This window comes from Falco punctatus (genome assembly GCF_963210335.1).
Source record: "Falco punctatus genome assembly, chromosome: 5".
Lineage (NCBI taxonomy): Eukaryota > Metazoa > Chordata > Aves > Falconiformes > Falconidae > Falco > Falco punctatus.
The window spans coordinates 54,001,573-54,007,572 of NC_137584.1; positions in this window are offsets into that span (position 1 = coordinate 54,001,573).

The window sequence follows — 6,000 nt, forward strand, 5'->3', positions numbered from 1 at the left end:
AAAACCTTTATTTTCCACTTTTTACCGTGATGTTGTTCCTGTTTGCTTTACCTTTGCCTCTGTAAGTTTGAAATACTGAATAGCAAAAGGCTAAAAAAGCACTGAAAAGCTAGCAGGAAAGTTACTCCTGTGAGGGACCCTTCTCCCTAAGGTTTTACATTGAGGGACCCTTCTCCCTAAGGTTTTACGTTGATATTACACCAGATCCAGACGTGATATACTTTGAAACATCAAATCTTTGGAAATTTGCCTGAAATTAATGTGAACCTGTGCCTATCAAAATGTTCAGGCACCTCTGGTGGCAGAGTATAGTTCTATGATGTTCTTTTTCCAGCTTTCACCAGTTATGCTGAAACTTAATTTGGTGTCTTTTAAGTGGAAGGGTATATGAGATTTACAGTTGTAAATACTGTAAATACTGATTCTGATATTATGGGTTGAACTGTAGACATCAGGTTTTACCAACACAGTTTGGCTGAAGTAAGGCAAGCTCTGTTACTGGACATGAGGAAGCACAGCAGTATGAGAAGTTTGCAGGGGAGAGCAATAAACATTTTATCAGCTGAGGATCTAGGTGAAATGGTTGATTTTATGAGAAACTGTTTTTCACAAGTCCAAAAATAGATAGCATATCCAAAATTTTCCATCCTATGTGTTTCCCATTGCAGAGCGAGCTTAGTTAAGCAGAGTTGAAGTGGCTTTTTGGATCCACTGTGAAGTAGCACTTATGAACACTATTCAGCCTTTTTACTTATATATTTTCTTTTACATGAAAACTGTCAGAATAAGTACAAATTCCTTTAGAAATATGCTGTGGACAGTACCTATCATTTTTTTTCAGCTATACTCTTGGAGACTTGGTGTATGTCTCTTATCAGAGATGTATTTGAATTGAGTTTCAGGGATGTTGTCAGTGCTTTACTTTTGAAGCATAGCATCAGGGCATGTTGAATCTTGGGTCACCCTTGGGACTTTAACTGTTTCTGTTAATGTTGTCTTTTGTAGCAACCTGTATTCAGATTGTGTATAAATCCCATCTGCTCTTGTGGCAAGTGATAGCAAGACACTGGGTCCTTGATTATCCTACAGTGATGTCTGGGAAAACCATCTAATATTTTTCTACCAGGCATGGTTTCTGGAAGGGCAGAGGGTACAGCTGGATGATGCAAAAGCCCAGCTGTGTTTCAGCTGAGTTGTGAGGACACTGTTGGGGAGCTGAGTTTTCCTGAAATTCCTATAAGGTTGTTCAGGACCAGCCCTGAGAGCATCTCCTAACAGTGGGCAGTTTAGGAGGTCTGAGGTTATTCAGTGCAGAAAATAGTTTCAGAAATTTGTACAAACTTGCCTGTGACCTTCAGGCCAAACAGCAACTTCTCCCTTCCTATTCTGTCTTCATTGGTAGTTTATTTATTTTTTCCCACATACCTATTTTTTCTTCTGGCTAATTAGAGATGCTTTCAGTGGACAAGTTGATAGTGTATTTGTTCTTTGCTTTATAAAGTTCTGATAGGAATCAAATGCATATTGTGCATCAGAATAAACTATACAGACTATCATGGGTTGGATATCTCTTCTCATAACTGCTTTGACTGTGATTAACATTTGTGTAACAGAGCCTATTAGGTGTTAATTTTTGAGGAGATGAATGGAAAGATTTCCTTACCAACGCAAAGATAGTTTCCTTGTAGATTAAATGTCTGCTCTATAATGTTATCTTTGGCATGTTGTACAGGGAGTCAATGACTTGTTTATTCTGCAATACTAAGTGGTCTTTTAGAGCATGCTGTACAATTGCTGTCTTGGTGCTGCTTATTAGAGCTAATAAAGACTCGCTGCAGTCTGTTGAGCCAACAGGAGGGGCCTTAGCTGCTAGTAAAACAATTTAATTCTGAAGGTTTGAATCTTCATTTAATAATCAAGACATACTGCCTTTCGCCACAAGTGCTATGCTACTGATTGTTGCCATAGCAGCTATATTGTATTGGGGAAAAAAGACCCCTGTATACTGAGTTAACCACAGATTTATTTTTAAACAAAATTCTGATTGACCTCAGAAGACAACTTGCACGCTTAAATTTAAGTATATGCTTAAATATCTTATTAGAATTGAGCAACTGTCAGAGATAATATTATGACTGAAGACAGAATCTTAAATTCAGCTGAGTGGAGGTGCCTCTTTAATTGTCTGTTGTGGCAATAAACAATGGAAACCATAATCTGGCATTCAAAGTTAATAACCTGAAGTTAATGCTTGCTTATTTCAGAATTATATTATATTTAGAAACAGTGGAAAATAAGGAGCTTTGCTAGAGCAGAAATATAGGACACGATTGCCAAATAATGTGAGAAATAGCGAAGTTATTGCCCTACTCAAGCAAGAGCGTTACTGTAGCGTTGAGTGGAAGCTGTCCTTGCTTGGTACCCTCTCAGTTATGGACTGTCGGGGGTGCTCATTGTGTCAGTAGGAGTCAGGTGTCCTGGAGACAAAGTGAGAAAGTGTGAGTTGATCCCGTTCCCACTGAGGCTGCTGGGAGACTTGTTAACTGGTCTCAGCAAGGGCAGCCACGCTGGTTGACAGTGTGTCTCTCTACATGAAAAAAGCCATCTCCTAGTCATTTACTGAATTCCATCAAAAGGCCAGTAAAGGGGAATTAATTTCTAAAATTTTGGTGAGAGTATCTTCTGTGATCTAATTTAATTTGGGAATATGCAAAGCACCCTGCTTAATGAACTGATCATCCAGCAGACATCTGGGGTGAGAAAAATACGATCTCTGTGTAACAGACAGAGGAAACTGGGGCACAGAGAAGATCAAAGATTTAGCTAGGCCCTTTGGTTCTGTTTTTAATTAGTACTTACCATGTACAAAATTAGCCAGTTCAAAAAAGAAAGTTGTGTGAAACTGTTAACTACAGAAGTCAGAGAAATTGGTTTATTAAGTGAAATTATATAAAGAATTTATTGATCTCCAAACCTCCCATCAGTAGGTATCAGACATGGTGCAGGGGCACCAAAGCAGTTGATTTTTCTCCCAGATAATTTTTTTTTCTACCCTCCTACACTTCTCAGGTGCCAGGGTAGTAAGGTGACAATATAGTTATTCCTATAAAACCCAGAATAGAACAGAACAAAGAAACTAGTATGGGTACAAAAAATATCTTGAAATTGCTTTGTCTTACATTAAAATCCTTTAGCTTAACGATCTTGAATGACATCTTTCTGGGCTTTACAATGGCGTAAGTCCACTGCCCTTAGCTAAGTACCTCCTGATTGACACTAGTGTGTGTGAAATCAAGCTGTACTTGTAATTTGATTGTGTTTGCAGTTGGAAGGGAGCTTAGACATGATGATCTTAAAGGTCTTTTCCAACCTAAATGATTCTATGATTCTGTAATTATGTTTTCTAGGCTAGAATTTTAATATCAGAGGTTCATGGAACAACAGGGCTAGAAGAACCTCATGTATTTGTCTAGGCTTTGCTTCTGCTTCAGGCCAGAAAATTTAAACCTCTATGTTTATTAAATTTGTCCTTAAAGACCTCTGAAGGTAGAAAGTCCACAGCCTCTCAGGCACACTATTTCAGTATCGCTACCTGTACCACTGAAATGCCTTTTGCTAATATCTAACCTGAATTCTCGTAACTGCAAATGAAGATCATTACATCTTCCTCACATCCATGATAAACAGGAAGATCTTACTAGTTCTGTTCTCCTTTCGGTAGCTTTTAATATGTTGCTAGATGATTTTACCCCATGCAAGTTCTTCCTTGTAGGGCACACTTTCTGGATCTCTCTTGTTTTTCACTGCTTTCCATTGGATTTCTTCACACATTTCCTGAAGGTGACACCCAGTCCTGGCTGTGGTATCCAAGTGGGAGCTTGCCAGGACAGAATAGGGCAAATGGCTACTTTCCGTATCTCATGTAATTTGAGAATTACATGTTAGTGCTGAACCAAGATCAACTTTGAATTGTTAGAGCCCTCAGGATCCTGCTCCTCTACCATTTGGGAAGCTCTTTCCCCATCATTTACAGTGGACCTTCTCAGGCTCTGTGTGACCATCATGTTATTATGGCCCAATAGGCAAACTACAGTTTGCAGGAAAGTATTTCCAGTTGAAGAAAAAAATTATTAATGGGAAAAGGTAAATTCTGCATCACTGAGGAAAAACTAGCCCAATCACAAATGTACACACATTTCTATTTGGTTCTGCATCAGGAATTTAATTTCTGCTGGGGTATGTTGCTATTTCGCACTTAAAGAATATGGGAAAAAAGTAGTTACTGCTACTCCATTGACAAATATATTCCTTTCACCAAAACTCTTTTTACAATTATGAGAGAGAATATCATGTCCCTGTGGGAAACTCTCTTCCCAGTATTAGGTTAATCCTGAAGTCTTCACACAGACAGAAAAAATGCATCAGCCTTGCTGGAATATTTTCCTCAAATCCAGGCTTTGAGTTGTTAAGGAGTCCTTCCTCCTTCCTTTACTCTGGTGCTGTATTTAATGCTTGAGTTTAGTCCTTTGACTTTCAACCTGAAACATGGCTATCGAGGTGATGGTGAATGGTACTGCTTGTGTTTTCAAGTACTCTTGGTGGTTTTGAAAGGGAATATGTTGTTCAGTGTTCAGTATTTTAGTGCTCTCCCATTAATTTTTATCTCCATAAAATTAACCCTTTTTGGGGGGAATAACAGAATTGTTGGCACAATATTCCTCTAAACATGAGGTTTCAGTTTGTGTTCAGTTGTCAAGAAATTTCTGTTACCTGTTTTTGGGTTCATAGCGCTGTTAGAGAACTGGTGATAGAGGCAGTACTATTTAGAACAGTGCACTGAGCACACCTGATCAAAAATAAAATGAAACGGTCCTGTGCTGATCTTGATTGCCTCCAACCCTGTTGCAGCCTCAAATTCCTGAGGGACAGCAGCGTGCTCCTTCACATGCAGGTTGCATGCCAAGCACATCTTTGTTATGGGATGCAGTGACTGGCAGAAACAGTTCTCCTCAACATCTTGTGTTACTTACAACTGGAAATCCATAAGGAAGGTCTAGTTTGCTATTTCTTGAATTCTGAGTAGGTAGGAACACCCTGATTAAAGGTACAATCTTTACCATAAGTTATTCTTTTATACCTATTAGGTATATTTAGTATATCAGGTTAGCTATATATTATACATATCAGGTTAAATGCTCTGGATTTGCCAGTGGAAACACTCATTTGCCATGGGAGGCACAGCTGTGTGCCAGCCTTCAAAATGGCTTAGGACTTCGAGGTCCTGGCTGGTATTTGGTTATCTTATTCCCTTGAGTGACTGGCTTTTAATTTTAGTCCTTATTTTCCCCATCTGCAAAATAAGACAATATTATTAATTCCCCAGTCTGAAAGGCAGAGCCTTATGCCCTGTAGACCCCTGCACTGGTCCCTCCTAGGCACCTTGGGCTTTGTTTGTGGGATATGGGGAACAGGGGAAGAAGACAGGCAGGGTAAATGGAAGGGAATGATGTAACTTCTGGGTCATACTTAAGAGCAAGGACGGGACATGGCCAGAGAGTGCATTTGGATGTGGGAGCCAGGCAGCACCCCTTGCCTCACATGCCTAGGGAAACACAGGGTCACTACGATTTATGGCAGACGGTGAGCTATATTTGGCACTCCTAAAGCCCAGGCTGGTTGGCCAGTCTTCCTCTCACTCATCGTCCTCTTGGTTAGTAGTAAAGAAGATGAAACATAGATTTGCTAGTGAGGAAAAGGTGGTGGTCCTGTATCAGCACCTGCTAATGGAGCACACACTGGGGTGGTCATGTGCCAAAGCTGACAGTCTGCAACTGTACCCCAGTACGCCCCTGTATGTGCAGCCTGCTGTTGGCTTCTGTCCTGGGCGCAGCTATACAGCAAAAAACCAAGAGGGATGGGTTTCTTCAGGCCAGGTGGATGCAGAAACAGAAATATGTGGGATTTCCCAGCACCCAGCCCGGCACTTTGCTTGTGTGCCTT